At 46.6% G+C, this 12,537-nt stretch overlaps 1 long non-coding RNA gene across 1 annotated transcript; it reads right to left on the bottom strand.

The window, feature by feature from the left end:
* Nucleotides 1-7,769: 7,769 nt before the first annotated feature.
* LOC127920638 (uncharacterized) lies at nt 7,770-10,012 on the bottom strand. Its single transcript, XR_008106756.1, has 3 exons — nt 9,912-10,012; nt 8,580-8,831; nt 7,770-8,327 (listed from the first exon to the last, which is right to left on the bottom strand). It is a non-coding gene; the product is annotated as an uncharacterized LOC127920638 (long non-coding RNA).
* Between the last annotated feature and the right edge of the window lie 2,525 nt (nt 10,013-12,537).

The following is a 12,537-nucleotide window of genomic DNA, read 5'->3' as shown; positions in this document are numbered from 1 at the left end:
GACCAGGGCCTGTATAGTACATATCAGCCATACTCAACTGGCGGACCGCGGTTCACATCCGGGTCCAGAAAAGGGTAAATGCGGACTGTGGATCTCTACTTTTTAGGAACTCATTTGGGCTTTCAGCTTACTGCTGTTGAGAGTTGTATTAGTAGAATGCACCAGGCTGATGAATAACAATATCCCTTTGCCATCTAGGACCTTTGCCACCTAGGACCTTTGCCATCTAGGACCTTGGCCATCTAGGACCTTGGCCATCTAGGATCTTGGCCATCTAGGACCTTTAGTCACCTAGGACTTTTGCCACCTAGGACCTTGGCCACCTAGGACCTTGGCCACCTAGGACCTTTGCCACCTAGGACCTTTGCCACCTAGGACCTTGGCCATCTAGGTCTTTTGCCACCTAGGACCTTTGCCATCTAGGACCTTTGCCACCTAGGACCTTTGCCACCTTGGACCTTTGCCACCTAGGACCTTGGCCATCTAGGACCTTTGCCACCTAGGACCTTGGCCACCTAGGACCTTTGCCACCTAGGACCTTTGACCCTCTCTGCCCTTTGCCACCTAGGACCTTGGCCAACTAGGACCTTTGCCACCTAGGACCTTGGCCATCTAGGACTTTTGCCACCTAGGACCTTTGTCACCTAGGACCTTTGCCACCTAGGACCTTTGCCACCTAAGACCTTTGCCACCTAGGAAATGTGTGTGACCGGACCTTCTCAAATAGTAGTTGCAGTGGTGGATAAAGTACCCAGTTGTCATACTTGAGTAAAAGTAAAGATACCTTAATAGAAAAGGACTCAAGTAAAAGTCACCCAGTAAATTACTACTTGAGTAAAAGTCTAAAAGTATTTGGTTTTAAATATACTTAAGTATCAAAAGTGAATGTAATTACTAAAATATACTTCCGTATCAAACGTCAAAGTATAAATCATTTCAAATTCCTTATTTTAAGCAAACCAGATGGCACCATTTATTTTTTCTTTATGGATAGCCAGGGGCCAGGGGCCAGGGGCCAAGGACACACTCCAACACTCCAACACTCCAACACTCAAACATAACTTACAAACGAAACGTGTGTTTAGTGAGTCTGCCAGATCAGAGGCAGTAGGGATGACCAGGCATGTTCTCTTGATAACTGGGTGAATTAGACCATTTTCCTGCTAAGCATTCAACATGTAACGAGTACTTTTGGGTGTCAGGGAAAATGTATGGAGTAAAAAATACATTATTTTCTTTAGTAATGAAGTAAAAGTTGTCAAAATATGAATAGTAAAGTAGAGATACCCCCAAAAAACGACTTAAGTAGTACTTTAAAGTATTTATACTGAAGTACTTTACACCACTGAGTAGTTGAGTACCCCTGGTATACATCAAGCATCTAAGGAGTGATGATCTAGGATACATGTTGCCTTCTAGAATACAATGAATAACACTACATTGACAGGAGGGGGACCTGATCCTAGATCAGCACTCCTAGTCTGAGACGCTTCATACATATGGCCCCTGAACTGAGGTCAGTTTTACTGTGGCCTCTCCAGTCTCTCAATTAACTATGATCTGAACTGAGGTCAGTTTTACTGTGGCCTCTCCAGTCTCTCAATTAACTATGATCTGAACTGAGGTCAGTTTTACTGTGGCCTCTCCAGTCTCTCAATTAACTATGATCTGAACTGAGGTCAGTTTTGCATGGTTTATCCCTAATGGTTAAAGTCAGGATGGAGGGAGATGTGTGTTGTATAGTTGAGAACCTACACCAGTACATAGTATTTTATACCTTGAATAGATGTGTGTAATAGTAGTATAGTTGAGAACCTACGACAGTACATAGTATTTTAGACCTTGACAGTGTCCTAGATGGCACCTAGATGGCTCCTAGATGGCACCTAGATGGCTCCTATATGGCTCCTAGATGGCACCTAGATGGCTCCTAGATGGCTCCTAGATGGCTCCTAGATGGCACCTAGATGGCTCCTAGATGGCTCCTAGATGGCACCTAGATGGCTCCTAGATGGCACCTAGATGGCTCCTAGATGGCTCCTAGATGGCTCCTAGATGGCTCCTAGATGGCACCTAGATGGCTCCTAGATGGCACCTAGATGGCTCCTAGATGGCTCCTAGATGGCACCTAGATGGCTCCTAGATGGCTCCTAGATGGCTCCTAGATGGCACCTAGATGGCACCTAGATGGCTCCTAGATGGCTCCTAGATGGCTCCTAGATGGCACCTAGATGGCACCTAGATGGCTCCTAGATGGCACCTAGATGGCTCCTAGATGGCTCCTAGATGGCACCTAGATGGCTCCTAGATGGCACCTAGATGGCACCTAGATGGCTCCTAGATGGCACCTAGATGGCACCTAGATGGCTCCTAGATGGCACCTAGATGGCACCTAGATGGCTCCTAGATGGCTCCTAGATGGCACCTAGATGGCACCTAGATGGCACCTAGATGGCTCCTAGATGGCACCTAGATGGCTCCTAGATGGCTCCTAGATGGCTCCTAGATGGCACCTAGATGGCACCTAGATGGCACCTAGATGGCACCTAGATGGCTCCTAGATGGCACCTAGATGGCACCTAGATGGCTCCTAGATGGCACCTAGATGGCTCCTAGATGGCTCCTAGATGGCACCTAGATGGCACCTAGATGGCTCCTAGATGGCACCTAGATGGCACCTAGATGGCTCCTAGATGGCACCTAGATGGCACCTAGATGGCTCCTAGATGGCTCCTAGATGGCACCTAGATGGCTCCTAGATGGCTCCTAGATGGCACCTAGATGGCTCCTAGATGGCACCTAGATGGCTCCTAGATGGCACCTAGATGGCTCCTAGATGGCACCTAGATGGCTCCTAGATCCTAGATGGCACCTAGATGGCTCCTAGATGGCTCCTAGATGGCTCCTAGATGGCTCCTAGATGGCTCCTAGATGGCTCCTAGATGGCTCCTAGATGGCTCCTAGATGGCTCCTAGATGGCTCCTAGATGGCTCCTAGATGGATCCTAGATGGCTCCTAGATGGCTCCTAGATGGCTCCTAGATGGATCTGGTTTCTAGATTTTTGTTGATTTTCAAATCCTGTTGTCTGTTTTGTTTTGACAGAAGTGTTGTCTTGCCTCACAAAAACAAAAGTTGTTCCTTCCTGAGTACTGTGTAATAGTAGTATAGTTGAGAGTACATAGAGAATAGGGTGCCATTTGGGACGCCTTCAGAGAAGTCCATAGATCACACAGGTTGTTACTTACTGAGTACTGTGTAATAGTAGCTTGTTCCTTCCTGAGTACTGTGTAATAGTAGCTTGTTCCTTACTGAGTACTGTGTAATAGTAGCTTGTTCCTTCCTGAGTACTGTGTAATAGTAGCTTGTTCCTTACTGAGTACTGTGTAATAGTAGCTTGTTCCTTACTGAGTACTGTGTAATAGTAGCTTGTTCCTTACTGAGTACTGTGTAATAGTAGCTTGTTCCTTACTGAGTACTGTGTAATAGTAGCTTGTTCCTTCCTGAGTACTGTGTAATAGTAGCTTGTTCCTTACTGAGTACTGTGTAATAGTAGCTTGTTCCTTCCTGAGTACTGTGTAATAGTAGCTTGTTCCTTCCTGAGTACTGTGTAATAGTAGCTTGTTCCTTCCTGAGTACTGTGTAATAGTAGCTTGTTCCTTACTGAGTACTGTGTAATAGTAGCTTGTTCCTTCCTGAGTACTGTGTAATAGTAGCTTGTTCCTTCCTGAGTACTGTGTAATAGTAGCTTGTTCCTTACTGAGTACTGTGTAATAGTAGCTTGTTCCTTCCTGAGTACTGTGTAATAGTAGCTTGTTCCTTCCTGAGTACTGTGTAATAGTAGCTTGTTCCTTCCTGAGTACTGTGTAATAGTAGCTTGTTCCTTACTGAGTACTGTGTAATAGTAGCTTGTTCCTTCCTGAGTACTGTGTAATAGTAGCTTGTTCCTTACTGAGTACTGTGTAATAGTAGCTTGTTCCTTACTGAGTACTGTGTAATAGTAGCTTGTTCCTTACTGAGTACTGTGTAATAGTAGCTTGTTCCTTACTGAGTACTGTGTAATAGTAGCTTGTTCCTTCCTGAGTACTGTGTAATAGTAGCTTGTTCCTTACTGAGTACTGTGTAATAGTAGCTTGTTCCTTACTGAGTACTGTGTAATAGTAGCTTGTTCCTTCCTGAGTACTGTGTAATAGTAGCTTGTTCCTTACTGAGTACTGTGTAATAGTAGCTTGTTCCTTACTGAGTACTGTGTAATAGTAGCTTGTTCCTTACTGAGTACTGTACATGTCTGTCCTTGATTCCGTCGATACACTGTTTGACTGACTCGTCCGTAATAGTAGCGTCCAACACAGCTAGAGAGAGGCTCTTCCTTCACCTGCTGTAATCCACCAGCTTGTCTTTACTGAGTACTGGTCTAGCATGGTGGCAATGACTGGAGAGAGAGGAGAGGGGAGAGGTGGGGTGGGAGAGAGAGAGAGAGAGAGGAGAGGGAGAGAGGGAGAGTCTGGTGGAGAGAGAGAGAGAGAGGAGAGGGGAGAGGGAGAGGTGGGGGTGGGAGAGAGAGAGGCTCTTCCCGAGGCATCACCTGGGAGCTTGTCTTTACGAGGTCTCGGGTGGCAGACTGGAGAGAGGAGAGAGGGGAGAGGTGGGGTGGGAGAGAGAGAGAGGAGAGGGGGAGAGAGAGAGGAGAGGGGAGAGGGGGGTGGGAGAGAGAGAGGAGAGGGGGAGACAGGGTGGGAGAGGGAGAGAGAGAGGGGGGAGGGAGAGAGGGAGAGGGGGTGGGGGAGAGAGAGGGAGAGGGGGGGGAGGGGGGTGGGAGGAGAGAGGGAGAGAGGGGGAGAGAGAGATTGGGAGGGAGAGAGAGAGGAGAGGGGAGAGAGAGAGATTGGGAGGGATAGAAAGAGGAGAGGGGAGAGAGGGGGTGGGAGAGAGAGAGAGAGAGAGAGAGAGAGAGAGAGAGAGAGGGGAGAGAGAGATTGGGAGGGAGAGGAGAGGAGAGGGGAGAGAGAGAGGGAGGGAGAGAGAGGAGAGGGGAGAGAGGGGGGTACAGAGAGAGAGAGAGGGAGAGAGAGAGAGAAAGAGAGAGAGAGAGATAGAGATATATATAGAGAGAGAGAGAGAGAGAGAGAGAGGGGGTGAGAGAGAGGAGAGGGGAGAGAGAGGGTGGGAGAGAGAGAGAGAGATGTACAGAGTGAGAGAGAGGGCGAGAGAGAGAATAGGGTCAAACAGAGTTCGCTGGATTAAACCAGATAATGAGTAAACAGAAATTACACTGTGTGTGTGTGTGTGTGTGTGTGTGTGTGTGTGTGTGTGTGTGTGTGTGTGTGTGTGTGTGTGTGTGTGTGTGTGTGTGTGTGTGTGTGTGTTTGAGCACGTAAGTGTGTGTAATACATTGGTGTTAGACAGAAGTTACAAACCCTGCATGTAAGTGCATGTTTGAGTATGGAATGTTTATATTATTTGTGTGAGTGTGGGTGGGGTTTTCTATTGTGTGTGTGGAATGTGTATGTTGAGAGGTGAGGAGAGGAAAGAGTGGGGGGGGAAGCCACATTCTATAAGACATTATGATATTAATAATAATAATAATCATATTCCCAAAGGACTGAATTTACTTTCTAGCTGGCTATTGTTAATCTTTGTAGCTATTTCTCACCTCTCTCCCCTTTCCTTCCTTCTCCCTCCCCCTCTCCCCTGTCCTTCTTTATGGAGACCTTCTCCCTCCCCTCTCCTTGTTTGGAGACCCCCCCCCTTCCTTCTTTATGGAGACCTTCTCCCTCCCCCTCTCCCCCTGTCCTTCTTTATGGAGACCTTCTCCCTCCCCCTCTCCTTCTTTGTGGAGACCCCCCCTCCTTCTTTATGGAGACCTTCTCCTCCCCTCTGGAGACCCCCTGTCTTTCTTAATGGAGACCTTCTCCCTCCCCTCTCCCCTCTCCTTCTTTATGGAGACCTTCTCCCTCCCCTCTCCTTCTTTGTGGAGACCTTCCCTTCCTCTCCCCTCCTTCTTTATGGAGACCTTCTCCCACTCCCCATCTCCTTCTTTATGGAGACCTTCTCCCTCTCCTTCTTTATGGAGACCTTCCCCCTCTCCTTCTTTATGGAGACCTTCCCCTCTCCTTCTTTATGGAGACCTTCCCCTCTCTCCTTCTTTATGGAGACGTCCCCCTCTCCTTCTTTATGGAGACCTTCTCCCTCTCCTTCTTTATGGAGACCTTCCCCTCTCCTTCTTTATGGAGACCTTCCCCCTCTCCTTCTTTATGGAGACCTTCCCCTCTCCTTCTTTATGGAGACCGTCTCCCTCTCCTTCTTTATGGAGACCTCCCCCCTCTCCTTCTTTATGGAGACCTTCTCCCTCTCCTTCTTTATGGAGACCTTTTCCCTCTCCTTCTTTATGGAGACCTTCTCCCTCTCCTTCTTTATGGAGACCTTCTCCCTCTCCTTCTTTATGGAGACCTTCTCCCTCTCCTTCTTTATGGAGACCTTCTCCCTCTCCTTCTTTATGGAGACCTTCTCCCTCTCCTTCTTTATGGAGACCTTCTCCCTCTCCTTCTTTATGGAGACCTTCTCCCTCTCCTTCTTTATGGAGACCTTCTCCCTCTCCTTCTTTATGGATACCTTCTCCCTCTCCTTCTTTATGGAGACCTCCCCCTCTCCTTCTTTATGGAGACCTTCTCCCTCTCCTTCTTTATGGAGACCTCCCCCCCCCCCCTCTCCTTCTTTATGGATACCTTCTCCCTCTCCTTCTTTATGGAGACCTTCTCCCTCTCCTTATGGAGACCTTCCCCTCTCCTTCTTTATGGAGACCTTCTCCCCCTCTCCTTCTTTATGGAGACCTTCCCCTCTCCTTCTTTATGGAGACCTTCTCCCTCTCCTTCTTTATGGAGACCTTCCCCCTCTCCTTCTTTATGGAGACCTCCCCCCTCTCCTTCTTTATGGAGACCCTCCCCCTCTCCTTCTTTATAGAGACCTTTTCCAGGTCGGTCTCTACTTGTAGCACATTATGCTGTTCATATGACAGTTCATTCAGGGAGAAGGTAATAGGCAGGTAGCCTTAATGTTAGAGATAAGGAAGGAGGATGAGTTGATGTCCAAGGACCGTTTAGCTACATCAAATTATGGCGATCCTTTTATTTACCATCTGTATACAAGGCCAAATGATCCCAACCCCTCTGAAAGACACAAAAAGATGTTACATTTTAATTTGACTAGTTTCTCACAGCAGGAAAACAATCCTGCAGTAACAGGACATTTGAATTATTATGTGGATTATGATTAATAGACATGTTTGTGGGGTTGATACATTCAGAGATTTTACAGTGGAAATGACGAACTTTAGAAGCCCCCCAAAAATATCAAATTAAGAATTTTCAGCTGTGCAGGAAAAATTCTCTGAAAACAGAGTGATCAAATTAAGATAGGACACCTGTATACAGGTTGGAGAGGTTAGAGCAGGGGCTGCCACACTGGGCGCCCGTGGGCAGTTGTGGGGTTTTATGTGCCTTTCTCAAGGGGCTCAACCACAGGCAATGGCATCTGGGATTTGATTCAGCAACTCCCAGGTCTCGTCAGACCCGGAGAGTTCGAACCGGCAGTACCTGCCGCCCGTATAACTAAATCACTGTCAGTTAACTATCTGATGGACCGCTCAGTATCATCCCAGGGGCCGGCGCCAGTCCGCGGACCACAGGTTGCGTACCCCTGGTCTACATCTAACTGTGTGTACCACATGGTTCTGAGTATCCTATAATATCCTATACTACTACATACATCCCTACCTTATACCACATGGTTCTGAGTATCCTATAATATCCTATACTACTCTATACATGGTTCTGAGTATCCTGTACTATCCTATACTACTATATACATAACAATTAACCCTGTACAGGTTAATATACACCACATGGTTCTGAGTAACACCTGATTCCACTAATGAAAGGTTTAACGATGTGTTGATCAGCGGGATTCAACTGAATAGTGTTAATGATTAAAACATAAACATGTTGACCCTCAGAACCAGGAAACACTGTGTTATTACTGTTCTATAGACAGCAGCCAGACGGCCCTGAACTACCTGTACCTCATGTGTCTGCTGTCTGATTGAGAAACACTGTGTTATTACTGTTCTATAGACAGCAGCCAGACGGCCCTGAACTACCTGTACCTCATGTGTCTGCTGTCTGATTGAGAAACACTGTGTTATTACTGTTCTATAGACAGCAGCCAGACGGCCCTGAACTACCTGTACCTCATGTGTCTGCTGTCTGATTGAGAAACACTGTGTTATTACTGTTCTATAGACAGCAGCCAGACGGCCCTGAACTACCTGTACCTCATGTGTCTGCTGTCTGATTGAGAAACACTGTGTTATTACTGTTCTATAGATAGCAGCCAGACGGCCCTGAACTACCTGTACCTCATGTGTCTGCTGTCTGATTGAGAAACACTGTGTTATTACTGTTCTATAGATAGCAGCCAGACGGCCCTGAACTACCTGTACCTCATGTGTCTGCTGTCTGATTGAGAAACACTGTGTTATTACTGTTCTATAGATAGCAGCCAGACGGCCCTGAACTACCTGTACCTCATGTGTCTGCTGTCTGATTGAGAAACACTGTGTTATTACTGTTCTATAGACAGCAGCCAGACGGCCCTGAACTACCTGTACCTCATGTGTCTGCTGTCTGATTGAGAAACACTGTGTTATTACTGTTCTATAGACAGCAGCCAGACGGCCCTGAACTACCTGTACCTCATGTGTCTGCTGTCTGATTGAGAAACACTGTGTTATTACTGTTCTATAGACAGCAGCCAGACGGCCCTGAACTACCTGTACCTCATGTGTCTGCTGTCTGATTAGAAACACTGTGTTATTACTGTTCTATAGACAGCAGCCAGACGGCCCTGAACTACCTGTACCTCATGTGTCTGCTGTCTGATTGAGAAACACTGTGTTATTACTGTTCTATAGACAGCAGCCAGACGGCCCTGAACTACCTGTACCTCATGTGTCTGCTGTCTGATTGAGAAACACTGTGTTATTACTGTTCTATAGACAGCAGCCAGACGGCCCTGAACTACCTGTACCTCATGTGTCTGCTGTCTGATTGAGAAACACTGTGTTATTACTGTTCTATAGACAGCAGCCAGACGGCCCTGAACTACCTGTACCTCATGTGTCTGCTGTCTGATTGAGAAACACTGTGTTATTACTGTTCTATAGACAGCAGCCAGACGGCCCTGAACTACCTGTACCTCATGTGTCTGCTGTCTGATTGAGAAACACTGTGTTATTACTGTTCTATAGACAGCAGCCAGACGGCCCTGAACTACCTGTACCTCATGTGTCTGCTGTCTGATTGAGAAACACTGTGTTATTACTGTTCTATAGACAGCAGCCAGACGGCCCTGAACTCCTGCCTCATGTGTCTGCTGTCACAGTTTAAACACTGTGTTATTCTGTTCTATAGATAGCAGCCAGACGGCCCTGAACTACCTGTACCTCATGTGCTGTCTGGTTGAGAAACACTGTGTTATTACTGTTCTATAGACAGCAGCCAGACGGCCCTGAACTACCTGTACCTCATGTGTCTGCTGTCTGATTGAGAAACACTGTGTTATTCTGTTCTATAGACAGCAGCCAGGCGGCCCTGAACTACCTGTACCTCATGTGTCTGCTGTCTGATTGAGGAAACACTGTGTTATTCTGTTCTATAGACAGCAGCCAGACGGCCCTGAACTACCTGTACCTCATGTGTCTGCTGTCTGATTGAGAAACACTGTGTTATTCTGTTCTATAGACAGCAGCCAGACGGCCCTGAACTACCTGTACCTCATGTGTCTGCTGTCTGATTGAGAAACACTGTGTTATTCTGTTCTATAGACAGCAGCCAGACGGCCCCTGAACTACCTGTACCTCATGTGTCTGCTGTCTGATTGAGAAACACTGTGTTATTACTGTTCTATAGACAGCAGCCAGACGGCCCTGAACTACCTGTACCTCATGTGTCTGCTGTCTGATTGAGAAACACTGTGTTATTTACTGTTCTATAGATAGCAGCCAGACGGCCCTGAACTACCTGTACCTCATGTGTCTGCTGTCTGATTGAGAAACACTGTGTTATTACTGTTCTATAGATAGCAGCCAGACGGCCCTGAACTACCTGTACCTCATGTGTCTGCTGTCTGATTGAGAAACACTGTGTTATTACTGTTCTATGTGTTGTAGATAGACAGCAGCCAGACGGCCCTGAACTACCTGTACCTCATGTGTCTGCTGTCTGATTTAGCCCTGGCACTGTGGGCTGGTCTTATTATGGGGCTAGCTTAGCGTTAGCACTCACCCGACAGCACCAAAGAATACCCATCCGCCACCCTCTGGCTCGCCAGCGGCCCAGGATGAGGCTCTAAGTGGGGCAGTGGCGGCCCAGCCAGGGCCCCTCCTGGAGGTTTAGGTATTATCCACCAGGCATTAGGACACTGAGAGCAGTGGTAATGCTACTACTCTTACTGATTGGTCTCAGGTTAAGCAGGGATGAGACATAATAACCATGATGTGTAACTTACACACACACTCTTACGCACACACTCTTACGGACACACTCTTACACTCTTATGTACACAGAGCCTTACATAGCCCAGACTGCAGACCTCTACGCACACACTCTTAGACTGCAGACACACTCTTACATACACACTCTTACGTACACACTCTTACGTACACACTCTTATACACACTCTTACGCACACACTCTTCGCACACACTCTTACAGCACACACTCTTACATACACACCTTACGTACACACTCTTACACACACACTCTTATGTACACACTCTTACACACACTCTTACGCACACACTCTTACGCACACACTTTTACACACACTCTTACACACACACTTTACGTACACACTCTTACGTGCAATAATCTTACGTACACACTCTTACGCACACACTCTATTACACACACACTCTTACACACACTCTTTCATTACACACTCTTATTGCATACACTCTTACGTACACTCTTATGTACACACTCTTACGCACACACTCTTACTGCATAATTTGCCATTACACTCTTACGTACACACTCTTACGTACACACTCTTACGTACACTCTCTTACGTACACTCTTACGCACATTACCCTTACGGACACACTCTTACGGACACACTCTTACGGACACACTCTTACACACACTCTTACGCACTCTACGGACACACTCTTACACACACACTCTTACGCACACACTCTTACGCACACTCTTACGGGACACACTCTTACGGACACACTCTTACGGACACACTCTACACACACACTCTACGTACACAGAGCCTTACATAGCCCAGACTGCAGACAGACAACCATGCTATTTTTTTTAAACTGCTATGTGTTATAACCTGGCTATGTGTTATAACCTGCTATGTGTTATAACCTGCTATGTGTTATAACCTGCTATGTGTTATAACCTGCTATGTGTTATAACCTGCTATGTGTTATAACCTGCTATGTTGTTGTAACCTGCTATGGTTATAACCTGCTATGGTTATAATTCCGGTTATGTGTTATAACCTGCTATGTGTTATAACCTGCTATGTGTTGTAACCTGCTGTGTTATAACCTGGTTAACTGTGTTATAACCTGGTTAACTGGTCTATAACAGTGCTATGTGTTGTAACCTGAACAGTGTGTTATAACCTGCTATGTGTTGTAACCTGTGGTGTTATAACCTGCTATGTGTTGTAACCTGCTATGTGTTGTAACCTGCTATGTGTTGTAACCTGCTATGTGTTAGGAACCTGTATGTGTTATAACCTGCTATGTAAGTGATGTATGTTGTGGTAAGGTCGACTGATTCATCTGATTAATTAGGCAGACTTTTGGACACCGATTTGGACGAATTTTTTAAACCCTTATTTAGCTGGGCAGAGTCAGTTAGAACAAACAGGTTAACTGGTCTGAACAGTAGGTTAACTGGTCTAGGAACAATTGGGTTAACTGGTCTAGGAACAGTAGGTTAACTGGTCTAGGAACAGGGGTTAACTGGTCATAGGAACAGTGGGTTGCTGGTCTAGGAACAGTGGGTTAACTGGTCTAGGAACAGTGGGTTAACTGGTCTAGGAACAGTGGGTTAGTCTTAGAACAGTGGGTTAATTGGTCTGGGAACGGTGGTTTAGCTGATGGAACAGGGGTTAAACTGGTCTAGGAACAGTGCGTTCAATTGGTCTGGGAACAGTGGGTTAACTGGTCTAGGAACAGTGGGTTAACTGGTCTAGGAACAGTGGGTTAACTGGTCTAGGAACGGTGGGTTAACTGGTCTAGAACAGTGGGTTAACTGGTCTAGGAACAGTGGGTTAACTGTGGTCTCTGAACAGTGGGTTAACTGGTCTAGGAACAGTGGGGTTAACTGGTCTAGGAACAGTGGGTTAACTGGCCTAGGAACAGGGGTTAACTGGTCTAGGAACGGGGTTAACTGGTCTAGGAACAGTGGTTAACTGGCCTGGAACAGTGGTTAACTGGTCTAGGAACAGTGGGTTAA

Source organism: Oncorhynchus keta, unplaced genomic scaffold (genome assembly GCF_023373465.1).
Source record: "Oncorhynchus keta strain PuntledgeMale-10-30-2019 unplaced genomic scaffold, Oket_V2 Un_contig_20112_pilon_pilon, whole genome shotgun sequence".
Taxonomy (NCBI): domain Eukaryota; kingdom Metazoa; phylum Chordata; class Actinopteri; order Salmoniformes; family Salmonidae; genus Oncorhynchus; species Oncorhynchus keta.
Note: the sequence above shows the minus strand (reverse complement) of the source record. Positions and strands in the feature narration are given on the sequence as shown.